Source organism: Balaenoptera physalus (genome assembly GCF_965194825.1).
Source record: "Balaenoptera physalus genome assembly, chromosome: 13".
NCBI classification, from domain to species: Eukaryota; Metazoa; Chordata; class Mammalia; order Artiodactyla; family Balaenopteridae; genus Balaenoptera; species Balaenoptera physalus.
The window spans coordinates 57,003,959-57,027,458 of record NC_138892.1 but is presented as its reverse complement, the minus strand read 5'-3'; the positions used below and the strand labels follow the sequence as shown (position 1 = coordinate 57,027,458).

The 23,500-nt window shown below is 35.6% G+C and overlaps 1 protein-coding gene across 17 annotated transcripts in view; it reads left to right on the top strand.

The window, feature by feature from the left end:
- The window catches only part of SLC16A7 (solute carrier family 16 member 7), a 165,298-nt gene that overhangs the window by 45,785 nt on the left and 96,013 nt on the right, over positions 1 to 23,500 (top strand). For 9 of the 17 annotated variants that reach the window (XM_082422834.1, XM_082422835.1, XM_082422840.1 and 6 more), the window contains one exon: positions 10,810 to 10,907. The exons of 7 other annotated variants lie outside the window; for them this stretch is intronic. The gene's annotated coding sequence lies outside the window, so the exon portion shown is untranslated. Of the gene's footprint in view, positions 1 to 10,809; positions 10,908 to 13,726; positions 13,825 to 15,706; positions 15,779 to 16,206; positions 16,243 to 23,500 lie in introns of all 17 variants that reach the window. One more of the 17 variants, XM_082422845.1, reaches the window with a different exon arrangement.

Below are 23,500 nucleotides of genomic sequence, written 5' to 3'. Positions count from 1 at the left end.
GGCTTAGTTGCTCCACAGCATGTGGGATCTTCCCAGACCAGGGCTCGAACCCATGTCCCCTGCATTGGCAGGCAGATTCTTAACCACTGAGCCCCCAGGGAAGCCCTGAATTTACAGATTTTTAAGATTGTAACCTTAATTTATTTTAACTTAAACACAGTCTAATATAAAACCTTTCCTACCCATTTTTGTGCTGGAGTAATACTTTATGAACTGATGTTACAAGAGTTGCAAAAGTTGCTGCCTTAGCGTTTCCTGTATGAATACACTGTCATTTGTTTCTTTGCTTCATACTGACCCTTGGGCCTGGAATGTCCTTCCCCTTTTCCTTTTAGTTCACTGGTTCCTTTCTATCTTTTAAGAAACATTGCTTTTTCTAGGATTCTGTCCCTGTCCTTACTTACCTGAGGCTGGTTAGTTATCATAAAGCCATGCACATTGTTATTTCTCAGTGTTTTCATAAAGCCATGAGCGTAGTTATTTCCTGTATCACATTTTTCATAATTATTTATTTCTAGCTTTGCATCCCCTAATTAGTCTGTGAGCTCTTTGATACTAGAGACTTTATCATGCTCTGGTTTGTAACAATCTAACCCAACACAGTGTCTGGCACATAGATTGTCGCAGACTTTTCGGGCAGCTATAACAAAATACCACAGACTGGGCAGCTTATAAACAACAGAAATTTATCTTTTATAGTTCTGGAGGCTGGAAGTCTGAGATCAGGGTGCAACATGGTCAGATGAGGGCCCTCTTTCAGGTCGCTGATTTCTTGTATCCTCATATGGTGGGGGAAGTGAGCTAGCTTTCTAGAGACTCTTTTATAAGGGCCCTAATCCCATTCCTAAAACCCTTCCAAAGGCCCTACCTCCTAATACCATCATCTTAGGTGTTAGATCTTCAACATAGAATTTTGGGAGACACAGACATTCAGAACAGAGCATAGATCATGCGCAATATATGTCCATAAATGGATGAATAAAAATTAAGGATTAAGATTGGATCCAATTCTTTGTGCAGAGGATAGAGCCTCAAAGAAGGTATAGTCCAGAATGGAGAATACAATTCAGCAATGATTACTTTTTCCATTGTGATAATGGTTGAAGTTATGAAATATAGGGGCAGTAATGAAATGAAAGTTGACTAGGGAAGAGCATGCAATTTAGGCCAGAAAATTGAACTGACAGTGAATTCAGATTATGGTTATGGGGACCAATTGAGAAGGATTCTTGAATGATTATGAAGAATTTGCAAGGAGTGTACAGAGTAAAGAATGATGAAACTTAATTGAAAATAACTTGTTGAAACTTTATAATAATTGGGAAAATAGACACGAAGGTGTTGGAAAATTCATTTTAATGCTGTAAATTATTGATGAATTATCACTGCTAGCATATGCTCAAAATAGATTTATGTTGTCAATTTTTAAAAGCCCTTGGATAATTTAGATTAATATAATTCACTTAAAATCTATATAAAATATTAATAAGTGACATTACCCACCACATTAAGACCTTGCTCCATGTCATGGGCTGTGCTGCATACTTTTGTATGCATTATCTTTAATACTTAATCCAGTGCAATTGTTCACATTTTACAGATGAGAAAACAGAGGGTTAGAGAGTTCATTCCACTTGTCTTTGATCACACAATTCATTAAATACCAGATCTGGCATTAAATCCATTCCATTTGAATTGAAAGTTTGTGCCTCATTACACTACACTGTAATATATGCCAATGAGTCTCTGAAGTACGTATACATTTTCAGCATGAGTTTAAAGTGTCAAGCATAAGTGTATATAATTTAGTTATCTTTTATGTGGTCACTCATTCATTCATTTATTCATTCATCAAACATTCATTGTCTCTCTAGGCACTGGGCAAGGTACTGCATATAAAACACATTCGCATGCTCTTTTGGAATTTATAGTGGAAGAGAAAGGCATTTAGAAATATAAATAACTATGTAATAACAATCTTGATAAATGCTATGAAGAAAAATACAGTGCCCTTTGTTAAGTAGATTACAGAGCAGGGTTCACATGTACTTACTTTCCTGTGGGCAAATGTAATTAGATTTACAATATAGCTTACTGTAACTCAAGAAGATGCTTAAAATAGCTCTAGATAAGTGGTACCGCACCAGTGTAATCAAGCCGAACAGTTTGAAAACATTGCTCTTCCAGCAGTCTTTCGACAGTACAAAGGGCATTTTGGTGAATTGAAGAAAGTTGTGACGTTACACCTAACAGGTTTTGAAACTTTGCCAAATGTCATGTCTGTATTTCATCTTTGGAAGGTGACTTTGGAACTATCTCTACAATGACCTACATCTGTTCACAAAAGATAATAAATATCCATGAAGATGATTATTGCACTGCCCTTTAGAGAGCAGTTATCTATCCTGCTGCAACTCTGAGTATGTGGGAGATTCTGAACTAGAAGTATTGAGAGAGTATTCGATAAGTTTGAATATTTGGCTTCATGTATTGCTAACATTTGGCATAAAATCTGAAGAGCAGTAAAACAGGAGAATTTATATCATTTAAGACCTAATAAAGCTGAATGGCCAAACTAAAAAAACATTTTTAAAAGGCAAACAAAGCAAGGCAAAACAACGTGAAACTTAACCAGATGTTAACAGCAACTTAGGTCCTGCCTTTATTGTAGTTCAAAGGTTATGACAGCCTAAATTTCAGTTTCAGAAGTTACCTTAGGCCTGTGTTATAATGATGTTATAAGTAACTGGCACTTAAGGAATTTGTGAAAATTGCAGAAAAAGAAAAGTCAATGATCTCTGTTGTTTTTTTTTTTTCTCACCAACAAATGTGTGTTGTAGTTTGACTTTTCTTTCTGCCTTCTCCGTTCAAAATCTGTTCATAAACCGATGGAAAACTGGCAATTTCCTGACAATTGGAGATACTTTTGTAATTATCTGTAAATCTGAAAGGCTTGAGACTCTATTTATTAGCTCTCAGGGAGCCATTGAAATGCTTTTCATGAAATAAGTGGAAATGTATGTTAAAGATAGAAGTTAAGCAAGAAATCCGATATCATAATTGAAACTCATTGTCGCCTATCAACTCTAGGTATTGTAAGGCTTCCCTATTATCACCTTTCCTGAGAGTTCCTTATCCTGTCAGTACTTCCCAGTATCCTCTCCCTTGTCTTTCTTTCCTCCTCTCACAAAAGAGGAATTGTTAAGTTGGGTCTTGAGGAATAAATAGGAGCTTTGCTAACAGAAAAGTGAGAAAAGGATTCCTTGATAGGCACTGACTTCTACCAAGGCGGTAAAGACATGAAGGTATGAAACAGCATGGGTTAAGCTGAAAACTGAATTAATTCAGTGTTGTTAGAACATATAGTGCAAGGGAAGAAGTGACAGTAGAGGAGAACAATGGGGGAAGGGGTCAAAACAGATGGCAAAACCATCCAAGATCAAGAAGAACATATCGTATATTAGGTGAGGGCCTATTTGGTGACCAGGAAGGGGCTTACCTCTACTACCAGGGCAGGAGGGAATGAATGAAGGACTAATGGAGATACAGAAATGTGCACAGATAAGAACACATTGGTGAGATTTCATGGCTGGTTTAATGGTTTTCATTTTCTTTGCAAATAAGAAGCCTGGTCAACCACAGGAGATGACAGAGTGGTTAGGAAACTTGAGGAGAGGAAGCTGTTTAGAACTGTATTGGAAAGGAGAGGAAGGTACCAAGAGGTGTTAAAAAAGCTTGCTGGCGAGGCACTGAGAGTCCTGCTAAAACTGAAATCTATGAATGTGTATTGGCATCCAACTGTGCAGTTAATTTATTTTTTTAAAGCTCTACTTAGTACTCTAATTGTAGGGCCCATTTTGAGTTTGGAATTTTCAGGTTCCTTGTTGCCAGAAGACAAAGTTGACCTGAGCACATTGATGATTATAGATGATATTAATATTTAGTGAGTGCTTAATGTGCTAGGAATTGTGCTTAGTACGTTATGGACATTGCCACATTTATTCCCCTCTTTCCTATGAAGTATAAGTATTATTCCCATTTTAAAAAACAAACTGAGAATCCTGTTAAGGAATTTTCCCAAGATATTTTACCAATGAGAAGCAGAACTAGGATCTGAATGAAGATCAACATTGCAGCTGAGTAGAAAAAAAATTGAGGATAAAAAGCTCTAATAGTTTGGGAGAAGATATAAGTGTCAAAGCAGTGGAAAATTTCAAGGAAATTCCAGGACAGAATTGATGGAAATAAGGTTTTTAGTGTTGTATAAAAGATGGGAAGCTAATTGGGAATTGGAATGTCAATGTTTAAGACTCCAGTAGTGGGGGCTTCCCTGGTGGTGCAGTGGTTGAGAATCTGCCTGCCAATGCAGGAGACACGGGTTCAAGCCCTGGTCTGGGAAGATCCCACATGCTGCGGAGCCACTGGGCCCATGAGCCACAACTACTGAGCCTGTGCGTCTGGAACCTGTACTCCGCAACAAGAGAGGCCCTGATAGTGAGAGGCCCGTGCACCGCGATGAAGAGTGGCCCCCGCTCACCGCAACTAGAGAAAGCCCTCGCACAGAAACGAAGACAGACCCAACACAGCTAAAAAAAAAAAAAAAAAAAAAAAAAAAAGACTCCAGTAGTAGAAGCATTCAGAGTGCCCATTAGCTTCAAGTTGGGAGTTACTGAAAGGAGAGTAGAAGTGGAGGCTGTGGATTCTCTGGCTAGGTTATTGATCACAGGGCATGATTATTGATCATCAATATTGATTATGGTGAGACTTTGGAGTGAAGAGAAGTGGATTTTGAAGAAATGATCTGAAGGATGATAAGTTTTCAGGATGATATAGCTTGATGAAATGAACTTAAATGAAGAAAGATTTCTTTGTATGAGTTGAAACAGTAATGACAATAAGATGTAGAGTGGAACTAGGATTATGGTGAGCCTCTGTTCTGGACCTAATGGTATGGAATTAGCATGTATTCAAGAGGACTCAATTTAAGTCAGGTCTTCAAGGAGAAAAGATCGTGGAGAGAATGCAATGTCTAGGTTAGGAATAAGGAAATTTATTTGAAAAAATGGGAGCTCTAGAGGATACAGTGAAAAATATGGGGAAGGACATCAAGAGGGGTGGGGTAGCGTGGAGAGTATGAACCAATAGGAAAAAATACACAGTGTAGTTGTGTGAGTATGAGACTGAGAAAGAGGATTAGTGATGAGAGGAAACAGTTAATTTAGGACCTGAGAGTATGAGAGACAGAGGCATCAGTGGAATTTGATGGCTTCAAATTTGTAAATGGAGCTTTGGTTTAAAGGTGTTTCGCTATTTTGATTCCAAATAGTGCCATGATTTGACTTCAACCACATTAATATTTGAGCTGAGTGTGGCTCTGTCCAAAGTTCTGTAGGTGTTGAGCTGATGGAGGTACCTTGCTGGTCAGTCGTTCAATATAAGATTTGGATTAAAAATAACTGGATTTATGCTTCTGGTTCTGTCACCTGCTTAATAATATTTTACTTAAAAAATCTAATATTGATATTAGTACATATTACTTAGGCATATTTTTCTAATATTTCACTTATTCAAAGCATCACACTGTATTAATATTTAGTGTTTAGGATTGTATATCATCATCTTTTGATTATTAGGACAGGTTCCTACTTAATGATGTTAATTTCTATTGCTGTATTTAAAAACAACATAGTCTTAACTAAGCACTTGAATAACTGTAACACAAATTAAGAAATATAAATGGGGTCTGTAGATTTACTTTTTCCAAAATGTATGGAAAAGAAAGGTGGCTTATAGAAAATAAAGGAGATACAACATCATCAAGTGGATTTTCTCCAAAAGTTCATCAGATTTTAGCACTGGAAGTGTTTTTACACATCACATAGTCCATCCACTCATCAATGCAAGCATTCAAGGTCTTTTTTTTTTTTAACATCTTTATTGGAGTGTAATTGTTTTACAATGGAGTGCTAATTTCTCCTGTATAACAAAGTGAATCAGCTATACGTATACATATATCCCCATATCGCCTCCTCTTGCATCTCCCTCCCACTCTCCCTATCCCACCCCTCTAGGTGGCCACAAAGCACCGAGCTGATCTCCCTGTGCTATGCGGCTGCTTCCCACTAGCTATCTATTTTACATTTGGTAGTGTATATGTGTCCATGCCACTCTCTCACTTCGTCTCAGGGTCTTTTTATGAAAGATATATCTTCTAACTGTATGGTAGTTGTGGAAAGAGTGAGCAAAATTGAGGTTGGAATGTTGGCTCCTGCCCCTAAAATTGTGTAACCCTGAAAATTTGGCTTCTCCAAGCCTAGTGTTCCCTGTTCTATAAAATGGGAATGCTAGTATTATCCAAGAGTAATTGAAAGGATTGCAGCAGCCCATTTAACTTTTAGACACCTCTAGCTATCAGAGGTTATATTTACATGGAACAAAACTCTGTCTCTCTGTATTTTTCTAATGTATTTGCTGTACTTCAACTTCCTGGAATTGCATTAGGAAGCTGAAAAATCATCTTAACACTACGTTTCACACAGAGTTTAATTTTTTATGTTTATGCAGCAATCTGGGCTTTGACAACTCAATAATAACAATGGTTTATTTTCCCCAAAGATAAATATTGAACACCTAACATATATCAGGCAATGCTATGTGGAAGCCCCCCCCAGGCAAAATCAGTCATCAGAGGAGTCACGTATATCCCAGGAACCATCTGCTTTCATGTCCCTGCTGTGCTCAGGTGCAGGCTGGGAGCAGCCTGTGGGAAGTGTGAATTCTGTGCAAATCCAGCAATGGGTTTCAGAGCTCAGCAGATTGTGCCCTTGGTCACTTACACTCCATCTAGCTGAGGTCTTGGAAGCACCTTGTTAAGGACACCACATCATATGTGTCCACCCTAATCATATGTAAAAATAATATTGCTAAAGGGTCTGGTGTACACTTTGTTTCACAGAATAAAAGAGAAATGTAAATTTGGCTGTAGGGAAGACAGCAGCTAATAGGAGCTCCTATACGTTTTGCTTTCTTCACATTTCCCCATGCCAGCCCCCTCATAGCCACCTCCACCTGCATCATAAAAGTATGGTGACACCAACAAGACAAACTGATTAAGATATGCTTTTGCAATGTGGTTTGGCTTCAACCTTCTTCATGGTTAATTTTCAATACAATACTTAAAAAAATTATATTTGTTTTCAATACTGATCAATTTTCTTTCATTTTTGACTTCTCAATTATCAGGCTGGTGATTTACATCTCCATAACAAAGATATGTGAGCAAGAATTGTGCATTCGATATTTTTGCTGAAGTTCTGCAATCACAAATTTCTGTTCTTCTATCTTTCACTTTATGTTTATTCTAAGATGGTTTAAGTCATTTCCTTGAATTATGTAATTTTGTTGTACTTGTTTACAGATTTTAGGTTATACTACTTATTAAGGAGTGCAATAGAATTTCTTGAAGTCGGCCATGAAAATGGCTACTTTCAGTAGCTGTAGATAGTGTTCCTGTAGTTGTATGTTACAAGGCTTTGGAGAATCTGCCTCCTGTGACTTTCAAAGATCACCCTTTGAATAAGAAGGACTTATTCTTTAGCTTTGTCCTAATGCCTTCACATTCTACAAACTTGGGTCAGTCAGCCCCTTATCAGCTGATGTGATTTTACATTTTTGCCTTGATCATTAATCACTCACTTTAAGTTCTCCTTTTGTAATGTTTGCTATTTGCTTCCAAAACAAACATGCTTTCTGCGCTTGTGAGGAAAGGAAAGGAGAAAGAGATTTAAAAGAAAATAGTAGGTGGGTTCTCAGTTATTTTTTGCTTTATTGCTGATGCTAACTACTGTCATAAAGTTTGGAATTATGATTGAAGTATTCATGAATAATTCATTCAAGGAACTTTTTCTTAAGCCCTAATGAACACTGAATATTTCCAAATATGATTGGATGATGCTATTAAGTTAAAGGGGAAAACTCTCTCCTAGGAGAGTAGGTTTATCTGCTGTTTCTTCTGAAAATTTGAATGTGGATTTCCATAGTACTAAATATTCTTTTTAGCTCTACTATGTTTTCTAAAATAGCTTCTTATTTTTGGAGGGTTTTTTGTCCATTTTGTCAAATATATCAATAAATTTACCTATTTTAACTAATGTAATTTTTAATTTTTATCACTCAGTAGGTAGTAACCAACCATGTGTAAACATGAATGATATATTTTCCTCCTCTACATCACACTTCTTAGCCCCTTTAATAAGAACCTTTATAAAAGTAAGATCGTGAACCCTGGGTAATGTATTTTAGTTGCAACAAAAATTCCTAAGTTAATTAATTATGAGATGACTGTACACCAGACATAGAACTTCATGACACCATGAAGTATTAAAATACTGAAATAGCTGCTGGTTCTTTCTAAAAAGTATGGCCATTTAAATCACCTAAATAATGGCCTCTGAAATTACAGAATTAAAAAATTATATTTTTTTCTACCTGATAATTGGATAAGAGATTGGAAATTAATATAACCTTCCAGGGACTGAGAGATTCCTGGGTTTTTTTTTACTTCCTTTTCTTGTTTATGTTGATTTTCACTATAATGGATCAAGGAATTTCTTTTAGCTTCTGGACTTTTCTAGAAGTGCGCTAACTTTTGGGTATTGGTTTTATAGTAAGGGACCTATAACGCAAATTGTTTTTTTCAATAAGTAAAAGCCTTTGTCAAACTTCTCTGTGATTTAGCCATGCATGTTTCAAAAGGTCACATATACTAACTTTTGTACAAGGTGAAGTTTACTCAGAAGGTCAAAAGGCATGCCAAAACAAATAGAAAGCATTTTATTTCATCTTAACTACATCTCTTTAAAAAAAAAAAAAAAGTGTTTATTTAATGGATATGATCACATGACTGTCAAATTAGTCCTTTTTTTTTTTTTTTACACATATCAGCTCACAAGCACGTACCTTTTAAGGTCTGTGGCCTGTTTCTGTTTAAAAAAAAAATAATAGTAAAAGTACACAATAAAGCAAATGAGAAAACTTTTGCTGCCCTATTTTTCACAACAAAATACTGTAAATTAAGATAATTCTGGTACTCTGATGTTCTAGAGTCAAATCAGGGAATTTCTAAACTCAAACTGTTAAAATAAGTTTACAGTTAAGATACAAAGGAAAGAAAGAAAACTTCCTTATCTCATTCTCAAATGTTAGTAACATTATTTTATCTCACATGAGAATCAAAATATGAGAGACATTGCTTTTGGGGCATGGGGTAAATAACGTAATTATGCAGACAAAAGTGAATTACTCAAATAATACCAGTATATCATCATATATACACATGAAATGAATTCAAAGTTATGTATTTCAGTGGTAGTCACTGAAGCAAAAACTTAAGTGTAGTAAGATGTTATGTTCTTATAAATTTTACTTATTGTGGTATAATAATACCAATAATTTTGTAAAATATATTTTAATATTGATTCTAAATTCAAATAAATTTAATTGTCACTACAAGGAAGTTCTTCACATGTATTATAGAATTGACAAATTTTTATGGGATATTTACTAAATGAGACAGTTATATGTGCATAGTCTGCTTTTTATAGTCTTGGAACTTCCACAGTAAGCAGATTGACTGCCAGTGTGAAATTCCTTCCGTTTTAGACTACAATGACAAAGTTCTCCGGTCAAACCGGGTAACATTGCAAGTGCTATCTCAGTGACATTGTATTATCTCTGTTCTCTCCTCTTAATCTTTGCTCCTGTGAAATGTATTTCAATAATCTTTGCACTACACCATACTCTGTAAAACAATCTGATTTCTCTGGATCATATCTAAAAGTTGATTAATTATATTGGTTAATAATAAGACAAATAGGACTTATGTACGTAAATAAATGTCATATTTTTCAAGTCAGGAATAAGCAAGGATCTAATATTTATTCATCTATATAAACTAATATTTTTCACTGTTTCAAGTACCAACTATTAATAATAATAATAGTTCTTATTATATTCTTCTTTTTCTTCTTCTTATTTTGTTGCCAAACACTATGCTAGTATTTTACAAAATATTAACTGACTTAATTTAGTAGTCCTGATTCTGAGTTAAATACTACTACATCTCCTTTTTTTTCTAGGTAAGGGGATTGGACAGAGAAGTCAAAAACTTGTCTTAAGGTCTATACAATCAAAGAACATACAAAGAATTGATGGTCAAATTTTGACGATCTTTTACAAATTTTTCTGATTTATTGTTAGAGCTTAATAATCTTACTGAAATTCTCTTCAGTTTTCAAATTAATACATTTAATGTAAATAGCCTTAATGTATTTATGTAAAAATTTCAAGTTATTGATTTATAAACATACACATACACACATATTTATTTATTATCCTACCAAAAGTGGAAAGAAAAGTCTCGCAAAAGTTAAAGACAAGTTATTGTTTGTTTTGAAGTCCTAAATACTTTGGACTGAAGTGAATCTCTTTGATGTTTCCACAGGAATTCCTCTACACTTTGGGAAATATGACTTAGGACAGAAAATATAAAGGCAGGCACAAATAAAGGCACACACCATAGTTATGACGGGTTAGTGGTGATATGAAGTAATTTAACTAAACAGTCTGTCCATATCTAAAGAGGGCCTTGAAATAAAACCTTGGAGATTTAGAAAAGGCAAACAGCAATTTCAGCCAGTGCAATAGAAAGCTACATGCTATCAAGTCTTTCAGAGATGGAGTTGGATACTTTTCATTTTTCTTTTTATCATGCATCTCGATATTTAGGTGATTATTCTTTCATTCTTTTAGGAGTCACTCTTAAGATGTGATGCTTTCCTGTGAAACCTTAGACACAGGAATCTTGGAAACCAAAGGACTCTAGGACTCTGTGCCAATAGAGCTGCTTTGTGAGTACCCTCAGTGTATAATAACGTTTTCTTCTGTCTGAGTCATTCTAAGTCATGCCGCTTGTGGAATTGGTGGATCTTAATGTGAACGGGAATGTTAGCTTGGCTGGTGTTTAAGTCCATTTTCAAAAATAGAACGGATTTTAAAGTTGGCACTTTAGCTTTTAGTCCTTCTATGAGTCTATATTCTGTGTGATCTTGGTCAAGAGATTAAGCTTCAGTTTCTCTGTATATAAAATAGAGCTAAATATACAGACTTCCTTCACTGAAAGGATATTATAAAAGTAGTAAATGATAAATTTCAATAATAATAATTATATTATGCTATTATTACTAATATGAATGCAGGTTTTAAAATAAAGGTGGAAGCTTTAGGTATATACTTTTATTATTATCTTTGTCATTTGCACCCTTTAAAAAACAACTATATTTTGAACAAAAATGCTTATGTGGGGAGTTCTCATATTCATATTTTATTTGTATTGATACATAGGCTTTATTACTCACAAAGATTTAATCTAACTTGACCCTCAAAACAATCCTGGTGTAAAGAAGGTCAGGGATTATTATCCCCACTGTGCAGATGAGAAAACTGACCCTCAGCACTGTCAGTGTCTTGTTCAAGACTGTATAACTAGTAACAGAGAGAATCTGAAGTCAGATGTTCTTATAACCAGTCCATGCTCTTTTCAAAAACTATATTTAATTGGCCAAATCTCCTTTTTGCATTTGGATTGCTACATACTTTATATCATAAGAGTATTGTGATAAATTTACAAAGTCGTATCACCTGTTTGTCAAGAACAGTTCCTAGACCAACTGTATGGTTACATTCTGCCTTCATTCTCACGTTCATGAACACATCTTCGTATGTCCAGGTGGTAGGCAGAATAGTGGCTCCCCACATCCTAATCCCTTCACCCTGTGAATGTTATGTTGCATGGCAAGGGAGAAGTAAGGCTGCTATTCAGATGACCTTGTGATTATCCTAGATTGTATGTACGGGCCCAATGTAATCACCAGGGGCCTGAGAAATGAGAGAAATAGCAGCGTGAAAAGGATTCAGCCCAGTGTTGGTGGCTTGAAGATGGAGGAATGCAGCCACAGTCAAGGAATGTTGGTGGCTTTTAGGAACTAGAAAAGGCAAGGAAACAGATTGTTCCCTTGGCCTCCCACTAACACCCTGATTTTAGCCCAGTGAGATTTCTGACCTCCAGAACTATGAGATAATAAATTTGCATTGTTTTAAGCCAGTACATTTGTGGTAGTTTATTACAACACCGATAAGAAGCTAATACAACCTGACACTGTGAGATTAGGTGACGAAGCTTGAGAGTAGAGTGGTTTATGCCAGGGTGACTGAAGTCAGTCATGGGGGAATTTGCCTCTTTGATGTGTTCATTTTTTTGTCCCATGCTAAGCATATAACTGTTGAAGTAGGTTGTAATATGCCATATGGTTCCTTTTGGATACATTGTTTACTAAGGGAACTGACTTGTCCTTGCCTGTTCCTTACGAGTTAAGAGCACAGACTGTGGATCCTCAGTATATGAGTTCACATCCTGGCTCTGATTCTTACTACAGGCATACTTTGTTTTACTGCACTTTACTTTATGGAGATTCCCAGATATTGCATTTTTTTTCAAATTGAAGATTTGTGGCAACCCTGCATCAAGCAAGCCTAGGCACCATTTTTCCAACAGCATTTGCTCACTTTGTAACTCTGTGTCACATATTGGTAGTTTTCGTAATATTTCAAACTCTTCACCAGCAAAATGATTACAACTCACTAAAGGCTCAGATGATGATCAGAATTTTTTAGCAATGAAGTAGTTTTTAATTAAGGTATGTACATTTTTTTAGACATAATGCTATTATTGCACACAATAGACTGCAGTATAGTGTAAACATAACTTTTATGTGTGCTAGGACACCAAAATATTTATGTAACTTGCTTTATTTTGATATTCGCTTTATTATGGTGGTCTGGAACGGAATCTGCAATATTGCTGAGGTATGCCTGTAATTATGATCTGCCAGAGCATTCGACTTTTCATCTGTGAAGCAAAGACAGTAAAAAACATCTTTTTCATAGGGCTGCTGTGAGAATGAACTGTGTTAATTTATGTTATGTACTTAGAACAGTACTTGGCACATAGTAGGAGCTATATAAATATTAGCTATTGTTATTATTATTACTTTTATTCCTTAAATACTGTATTCTCTAGAGTCACAGTCTTCGTTTTCATGGATAGACAGGAGAGTGTCCAAAATCTTGGGGGGAATGCTTTTGGGGTAGAAGCATTTTAATGAAACTAAATTCTGTCAATTTCATAATTTATTATCTAACAGAATTTTTAAAAATTATATATATTTGATAGCTAACATTTAATATATTTAAAAATAACATATTTTACTTTTCTTTTTTCTTTTTTAATTGAGGTATAGTTGATGTACAATATTATATAAGTTTAAATGTACAAAATAATGATTCACAATTTTTAAAAGTTATATACTCCATTTATCATTATTATAAAATAGAGAGATTAAAATCTTTTACTTTTAAATAACTCCCTTCCTTGTCTGCTCTCATTATGACAAACATGTAGATGGGGCAAATTTTGCATATTCTATAATAATTCATGTCATTTGTCTTTCTATTTTAGGCTCTATTGTGAGTCTTTAGGTTTGTTTTGATGTCACTGTTTAAGCATGCAAATTTCTTGGTGCTAAGAAAAGTATGCAGCACCCTGTAAAAAAAGGTCTTAGATTTAAAAAAAATACTTTGCAAGTGAGAAAAACCTAGTCTGAATTTTCAGACATTCTATGAAGAGAGGAGCCTCTGAACTGGATGAACAGAAATTGCTACTTCATTCACTGTGTCTGGCAGTGGTGTGGTGGATCTTCTAAAGGCCTGGTAGGAGCATATATTTGATTACCTTTTTAGACTGTGGCCACAGTAGCTATATTGCAAGGCGCAATATATTAATTAATTCAGCCAACATATGTTACACATCTCCCAATGTCAACAGATAAATGATGTCTGTTCAAGGCTTTCCCAGGACAGTGGGGAAGAACCGATGATTCCTGAAATAGCATCGTTTCTAGTAGTAGAGTTAGGCAGGGATGCAGGATCTGTTTATTCCATCTACCGCCCTACACACGGAGGCCAGTAGCAGCATGCCATGATTTCTTACATAGTTTTTAATCATGCATTGTTCTTATGGAGTAGCTTGTCTCTGCCTGTTTTCTGACTCCCTAGGTTTTCTCTGGTAATTGGATACTTAAAAACTATATCACAGACCTACTGAATATGTGCTTTAAAAACACACCAATAATCACATTGTGTGCTTTTAATTAAATGTTATTTCTATTTTCCCTCAAATTTATTTGGCATCTCTGTGGTGTCCTTTAGTCTGTTTCTTCAACTTCTAATTTACAGCCTCACTCCTTCTACGCTTCACTAATTGGCATCTCATTTGCCTGCATACCGTTAAAAAAATCACAGAAAATTGGGAGGGGCTTTCCCCAAGGCACTTAACTATGTGGAAATATATAGATCTTTGTGTGACCTCAGAAACTTTTGAACACTGAACATACAAAGGATATCACTCTTTCCTAACTCTGCTTTCATTTTAATCTGAGATTTGACAGAAGGGTAGCAGAAAAAAAGAGAAATTATTTGAACAAAAAAAGTCACTGGAATGAGTTAGTGGAAGGTTTCAAGAAAATTACATACCAAATACCTTGTCATGTCTTCTTTACCTCTATATGCCTTTCTACCTTGAAATCGTATCAAGAAATCAGAAGGGAGGTAAGCCGAGCACGCTCCACAGTATTCTCCCATTAAAACTAACGCCACTTACTCACTCACTGTGTCCTCATTTCTTTTACATAGACTGTGGATTCTGGGGGTTGATGTTAATGCTGAGAGCAAATATTCAGGCTGAATTGGCATGTACTTTTGGCCGTCTCTTTAACCCGATTTTTAAATTAAATATTTAGCCTTCGCCATTCATGTTACACTCCAGAAATAATGAATTGAGAATTCCTGTTAAGAGTAAATCACTCACCTTTGCTACTGTATCCATGAAAAATGTGGTTAATAATGAGTACATTGGTTTCAGATACAGGGGAATATTTCTAAGATATTAAATTCTGATAATCAAATCCTAACATTGCCTAACAGCTTTATGATGTTATGGCAGATGCCCTGAGCAGATAATTTTATGATTATGGTTCTTATCTATAATATGCGAATGTATGTAGAGATGAGTTAAATCACACAAGATTCTACAGCGTATGACAACTCTCATAATACTTTATATCTCTATTTTAGGTTTAATAATTAGGCCTTGTTAACTGTTTAATTTAATTTTCCACCATGGGAGAGGGACTATTTGAGAAAAGAGAACCTGTTTTATTTATCTTGGCATTCCTACTATTCATAACATAATACCTTTTGTATGCTAACTGCTTACTAAACGTTGGTTAAATTGATTAACACAAGGGAAGAATAGATTGGGCTATCCCTTTGACTCATTTAATTATTAAAATTGATGCTAACGTAGAGAATGTGGCTTGGCTATGTGGTCAAATGGAGTTTCTAATTGAACTTTTCTCCAAAATTTAGGCTTTCCCTTTGTAGGAGCACAGCCTGCCCTAGTATATACATGGTATAAACCAGACCAGAATGCAGCTCCTCTGTAGGAAGGCACATAGGGAAAAGAGAGCGCCCAGAAATGTCTGTCCTAAGCTTGCATAGTTTGTTTGTTTGTTTTTTCTTTTTCCAAATTCAGCAATCAGATGTGGAACAGACTGAAGTGTTATTTTACCAGAAGTGTCTCCGTAAGGAAACATGAAGCCAGTAGGTAGGTGAGAAGCCTGAGACTCAGAGAGGTTAGGTACTTTGTTCAAGGTCAGAAGTCAAGTGTAGGTCTGAACCTAAGCTTTCTAACACTAAATCAAATACTTTTTTAAAAAAGAATCCTTTAGAATAGGGTGAAGAAGAACAGCAAGGAGTTATGCTGCACCACAGTAGGAAATAGCTGGTTCCCCAGGGGGAAGAAGCCTAATGATAGGCTGGGGCTCATCACAGGGCCAAACAAAGGCAAAGAAGGTCCATGTGCTCTGTCTGTTGCTGAGGAGGACACCAAGAGAGTCAAGCCCACACAGGGAAACCAGAGACAAATAAAATAATTGAAGCCATAGGATTTTCATCAAGCCCTAGGGTGTGGTGGTGACTTCTATAAACTTTACCTTTGTCATATGAGTTTACATTACTTTTCTTTTTTTCCAGCTCTACTGAGATGTACTAATTGACCTATAACATTGTGTAAGTTTAAGGTATACAATGTAATGATTTGATACACGTATATATTGTGAAATTATTGTCATAATAAGATTAGTTAACACATCCACCACCTCACATAATTATCATTTTGTTGTTGATATGGTGAGAACATTAAAGCTCTACTCGCCCAGCAACTTTCAAGTATACAATATGGTATTCTTAACTATAGTCACCATGCTGTACTTACTCACCAGAACTTATTCATCTTATAACTGAAAGTCTGTACTCTTTGACCACCATCTCCTCATTTTCCCTAGCCCTCAGCCCCTGGCAACTGCCATCCTACTATCTGTTTCTATGAGTTTGATTCCACATATATGTGACATCATACTGTATTTGTCTTTTTCTGTCTGACTTATTTCACTTAGCATATTGCCTTCAAGGTCCATCTGTGTTGTCACAAAAGGCAGAATTTCAGTCTTTTTTACGGCTGAATAGTATCTAACATACACGTATAATATATATACCACATTTTCTTTATCCATTCACTTCTGTATCTTGGCTGATATGAATAATGCTGCAGTGAACTTGGGTGTGCAGATATCTCTTCCAGGTAGTAATTTCATATTCTCGGGATGTACACCTAGAAGTGGGACTGCTGTATCATACAGTAGTTCTAGTTCTAATTTTTTGAGGAACCTCCATATTGTTCTCCATAGCGGCTACACGAATTTACATTTCCACCAACAGTGTGCGAGGACTCCCCTTTTTTCCAGCATTTGTTATCTCTGGTCTTTTTGATAATAGCCGTCCTACTTTTTAAATTTATATGTCATGGCATCAACAATTGAAGATTTTATACTTTCATTTAAAGTAACTAACATGTTTAAAAGTTTTTGTTAACTTTTACTAAGGATATAAACTTATTTTGAGGTGTGGAAAAAATCTCATCCCTGGTGAGATGTGACTGGGCCAGTGGATGTAATGTTGCCTTAAGCTCTATTTACTCATATCTTATATTAATGTCTAATGCCTTTGTAGCATTTTATTTAAAACCAGGAGAAATAATGGCTTCTAATTTACTAATGGCAGTGAAAAGCCAAAGCACATTAAAACTCCAATGTTAGTATTACTGACTATAGTAATAGATGGAAACTACACACTTGATCATATTATCTTATAACATATCCCCCAGGTATACTTGTGTGTGTGTGTGTGTGTGTGTGTGGGCGTGCATGCGTGCACAAAGATGGCTGTGGGGTATGAGGGTTGGAAAGCGGCAGTGAGGAGTTATTGACCACTGTGCCATGGTCTGAACTTGTACTAACTGTCCAATTTAGGCAAAGATACCGAGGCTTTACTCAAGTAGAGAAATCAGATGCTGGTATAACAATTGGAAAGCTACCAAATTTATTGAAATAAAATGGTACCTGTGGGAAAAAAGGGAAGGAGATGGATTTGAGTCCTTGTGGAAGTAGACTCTACCAGGATTGGTAATTTGATTTGATGTTAGAGAAGGGGAGACAGGATTGGTGACTCTGACTTTGAGCTGAGTCACTGGCAGGTGCTGCTGCGTTTACTAGAAAGCTATGAGGCCATGTGCACGCTGAGGGCAATGACAGGGAGCTAAGAAGAGTCAGAGGTTCTGAGCTAGAAGGGTATTTCCGAAGTACTCTCTCTCTGAATGTGTTTCCTGTATTGGCTGAATATAGTAAGATCTATTAATTGGGTAACAGTCAAAGAAGGAAGGGTCTTAAATGTTCCCTATACTCAAATCATGCTTCCAATAATTCTGTTCTATTAGTGAGCCGCTGTCATCAGCAAAAAGACGGAAATCTGTTGAAATGGTAGAATACCTCTATATTATATGTTTAGGACCTCTTTGATCCCATTGTATTTTCCTGTGGTATTTTGAAACCATAAAGGAATTATTTTATGCAAGCAAATTTAACTAAAGACTTATTTTCCTTTTATGCTTATCAAGGTTAAAAAAAAAAGGATTTCTTTTTACATTATAACTCCAAAGGATAATTAACTCAGAATAAATTTGGGTTGTTTTCTTCTGTTATATGCTGATTTCAAACTCCATTATAATTCTAGAATTCAGAAAATAACGGGATCACAGTCAATTATGCTAAATGAATGTTAAGATTACAGTACTCTTTCCTGGAAAAGAATAGGAAAAAAAAATTATCCAAATGAGAAAAGCCATCCTTTAAAAGATTCTCATTATGTTTGTGAGGTGTTTGATTAGTCTTTTGACTGGTTCACTGCTTTTCCTCACCCAAATATCTATATCTGAGCTTTCCGCCTTGCAGAATTTCTTGCAATTTTTATTCAGATGAAAAACTTGGGTTTTCCCCACGAACTCAGTTTTCACTCCTTAGTCATAATGCGAAAAACATCAAAATCTCACAAGGGAAATGTGCGAATGCTGCATAGAACTTGGGAATAATGTTATAAACAAATTCATTGCCAGGAACTCACTGTCATATTTCAAAGGCAGAATTAATAACCTGTTCCAAGAGCACACATGCTGTTTATCAAGGTTTTCCTCTGAGACCGTTTCCTCTCTCTCTCTCTCTCTCATCCCCGAATTATTGAAGAATTTTGGAAACTGGAATTTTAAAAAAAAACTCACACTACCACATTTTTGGAATTACTTTGAGAATTTGTAACCTTGGCAAAGGTTAGTCACCTTCAGCCATTTTCTCCCCCGGGCTCATGGTGTACAAGTCTGTTTTGTATTTGGCTTTTCTTTCTCAAAGGTTTATGTAATAAACATCACTGTCTTTGAATAGTAATTTCTTAAGAATTTAATATTGTTGTAACAATAAGCAAAATCAAACAAAATAAGTACAAAATGTACTGTTCACACATGTGAACAGTAATGTAATGTAATGTAATGTTCCTGCCAATTCTAATTTTTTTAGATCTTACGTTATCAGGTTATTTTCTTGATAACGTAATTTTTACATATCAATCTTAGAATATGTCTTTGTATTTCTCTTTTTATTTAACTTTAGAACTTTTTGTAATAATACTAAGTAAAAATATTAATCACACATATGAGAGCTTTTTAAATTTAACATTCTTGGTATAATTAATGGCCTGTTTGCTTAATAAAGTTAATAATCATTTATTTGCATAGAATTAAGTCTTGTTGTCATTTGGCTTTATATAAAATAGTTGATGAAGCAAATGACTAATGAAATTTTATTCTACCACCTTTTTTGAAAAAAAAACTACTTGAGGTATATCTACAGAGTACAGAGTGAAGTTATTATTAATTGATTAGTCACCTATGTTGCATCAGGTAATTCTATCCTAAATAAATGCATTGAACACTTCCTAGCTACTAAGCACTTTGCTGTGTTGGGACAAAGGTATTTGAAGAGTTCTCAGTAAAGACGTCATCTGCTTTTGATTGCTATATGTACTATATAATTGTGAAATCCACATTACAGTTTATTTAGTGTGTTAAAACTTCAGTGTATGTCTAATTTTGTACAAGGCAAAATTTCCTGAATGCTTTTATTTTGTTTCATTATATTTTTTGAACTTAAGGTTTTAATAGAAGACATAAAAATATCACATCTTATTTTTAAAGGCATTTGCATTATTTAGCTAAATAAATTAGAGGAAATGTCCAGAGATTATTTGTTACTACCTGGTTATTGTAACCATTATATATGTACATTTAGAAACGCAGCCTATTAAAATCTTTGGGAATCATATTTTACAAGTCATTGCTTATTGTCTAAGTCTAAATAATGGCATCTTTCATGTAGGAAATCAAATTCTCCTCATCCATTGACCATAGAAAGGCTGACCTGCTGTTCAGCAGAGAGGAACATGGACCTTGGACCCACATAACCAAAATTGGAATCCAAGACCCAATGTTTACTAACTATCTGACCTAAGTAACCAAACTCTGAGCCTCCGTGTCCTCATACTTTAAATATGTATCATAATGTCTATCTTATGTGGTTTAAAGAATGAGGTCATGGATGTAAATTGTTTGGTACAATAACCTATGTAGAATATGGGAAACACCCACTAAACGATAGCTCTTCATTTCTCCAGAACTTATTGTAAGTTCTTCAAATCCAAAAATGTCAACACTGACCCACAATCAGATTCCCCAGTTCCTGTTTTTTTTTTTTAAATTTATTAATTAATTTATTTATTTTTGGCTATGATGGGTCTTCGTTGCTGCGTGCGGGCTTTCTCTAGTTGCAGTGAGTGGGGGCTACTCTTTGTTGCAGTGTACAGGCTTCTCTTTGTGGTGGCTTCTCTTTGTTGTGGAGCACGGGCTCAGTAGTTGCGGCTTGCGGGCTCTAGAGCACAGGCTCAGTAGTTGTGGTGCACGGGCTTAGTTGCTCTGCGGCATGTGGGATCTTCCTGGACCAGGGCTTGAACCCGTGTCCCCTGCATTGGCAGGTGGATTCTTAACCACTGCACCACCAGGGAAGTCCCCCCAGTCACAGTCTTAGGGGAGGACCCTTTGTGACAGAGGGCAGACATTTACAGAATGGCTGGCCAAGTAAGGCATGTAGTATATGATTAGGCAACAAAATGAAATTATCTGCCTCTCAAGGGATTTAACACATGACCTGGGCCTCTTTATTATTGTTCATAACTGATCAAGTTATCTAGTCAGACTAGGTGAAGATTCATTGACAGTTTAATTTATATATTATATTACTTTTGCAATGTGTTCTAGTCATGATATTAAACCACATCATGGTACGTACATTTGAAAATGTGGTTATACAAACATCACAGAAAGAGATTCAGAAGGTTAAATTTAGCAGAAATTTAATCAGAATATTAAATTTAACCAAATTACGAGACTTAGTTACCTTCTTTGACCCAGAATGTAATTTAAGCCAAGTTAACTTTACACTATAAGAAGTATGAATTAATGGTGCATGTCAAAGCAAGACCTTCAAGAAGAGATAGAGCTACCTTTCCCCTAATTTGAGAGAAGAAAGAGGGGAGGGCAGAGCAGAGAGTCTCCTGAGATAAGTGTGCAAGTTTGCTTCCAGCTAAAAGTTAATGATCAGTTGACTCTCTTCTCAGTTCTGAGCCCTGAGAAGTGGCAAACTCATGTTCTCTCTCTATTCAGATAACTTTTAAATTATACAACTTGTACCCATGTTAAGCTACACTTTATTTCTTTTTTTGAATTTTATTTTATTTTATTTTTTTATACAGCAGGTTCTTATTAGTTTCTATTTTATACATATTAGTGTATATATGTCAATCCCAATTCATCCCACCACCGCCCCCGCCCCCCCGTTCCCCCCCTCGGTGTCCATACTTTTGTTCTCTACATCTGTGTCTCAATTTCTGCCCTGCAAACTGGTTCATCTGTACCATTTTTCTAGATTCCACATATATGCATTAATATATTTGTTTTTCTCTTTCTGACTTAGTTCACTCTGTATGACAGTCTCTAGGTCCAACCATGTCTCTACAAATGACTCAGTTTCATTCCTTTTTATGGCTGAGTAATATTCCATTGTATATATGTACCACATCTTCTTTATCCATTCATCTGTCGATGGGCATGACCTGGCTGTTGTAAATAGTGCTGCAATGAACATTGGGGTGCATATGTCTTTTGGAATTATGGTTTTCTCTGGGTATATGACCAGTAGCAGGATTGCTGGGTCATATGGTAATTCTATTTTTAGTTTTTTAAGGAACCTCCATACTGTTCTCCACAGTGGCTGTATCAACTTACATTCCCACCAACAGTGCAAGAAACTAATAAGAACCTGCTATATAAAAAATAAATTAAATTAAATTAAAAAATAAAGCACAGTGCAAGATGGTTCTCTTTTCTCCACACCCTCTCCAGCATTTGTTGTTTGTAGATTTTCTGATGACGCCCATTCTAACTGGTGTGAGGTGATACCTCATTGTAGTTTTGATTTGCATTTCTCTAATAATTAGTGATCTTGAGCAGCTTTTCATGTGCCCCTTGGCCACCTGTATGTCTAAACAGAAATGTCTATTTAGGTCTTCTGCCCATTTTTTGATTGGGTTGTTTGTTTTTTTAATATTGGCTGTGTGAGCTGTTTATATATTTTGGAGATTAATCCTTTGTCTGTTGATTCATTTGCAAATATTTTCTCCCATTATGAGGGTTGTCTCTTCATCTTGATTGTAGTTTCCTTTGCTGTGCAAAAGTTTTTAAGTTTCATTAGGTCCCATTTGTTTATTTTTGTTTTTATTTCCATTACTCTAGCAGGTGGATCAAAAAAGATCTTGCTGTGATTTATGTCAAAGTGTATTCTTCCTATGTTCTCCTCTAAGAGTTTTATATAGAGTCCGGTCTTACATTTAGGTCTGTAATCCATTTTGAGTTTATTTTTGTGTATGGTGTTAGGGAGTGTTCTAATTTCATTCTTTTATGTCTAGCTGTCCAGTGTTCCCAGCACCACTTATTTAAGAGGCTGTCTTTTCTCCATTGTATATCCTTGCCTCCTTTGTCATAGATTAGTTGACCATAGGTGCATGGGTTTACCTCTGGGCTTTCTATCCTGTTCCATTGATCTATATTTCTGTTTTTGTGCCAGTACCATATTGTCCTGATTATTGTAGCTTTGTAGTATAGTCTGAAGTCAGGGAGTCTGATTCCTCCAGCTCCGTTTTTTTCCCTCAAGATTGCTTTGGCTATTCAGGGTCTTTCGTGTCTCCATACAAATTTTAAGATTTTTTTGTTCTAGTTCTGTAAAAAATGCCATTGGTAATTTGATAAGGATTGCACTGAATCTGTAGATTGCTTTGGGTAGTATAGTCATGTTCACAGTATTGATTCTTCCAAGCAAAGAACATGATATACCTCTCCATCTGTTTGTGTCATCTTTGATTTCTTTCATCAATGTCTTATAGTTTTATGAGTACAGGTCTTTTACCTCCATAGGTAGGTTTATTCCTAGGTATTTTATTCTTTTCGTTGCAATGGTGAATGGGATTGTTTCCTTAATTTCTCTTTCTGATCTTTTGTTGTTAGTGTATAAGAATGCAAGAGATTTCTGTGCATTAACTTTGTATCTATATTCATCTGTGATATTGGCTTGTAATTTTCTTTTTTTGTAGTGTCTTTGTCTGGTTTTGGTATCAGGGTGATGGTGGATTCGTAGAATGAGTTTGGAAGTGTTCCTTCCTCTGCAATTTTTTGGAAGAGGTTGAGAAGGATGGGTATTAGCTCTTCTCTAAATGTTTGATAGAATTCATCTGTGAAGCCATCTGGTCCTGGGCTTTTATTTGTTGGAAGATTTTTAAT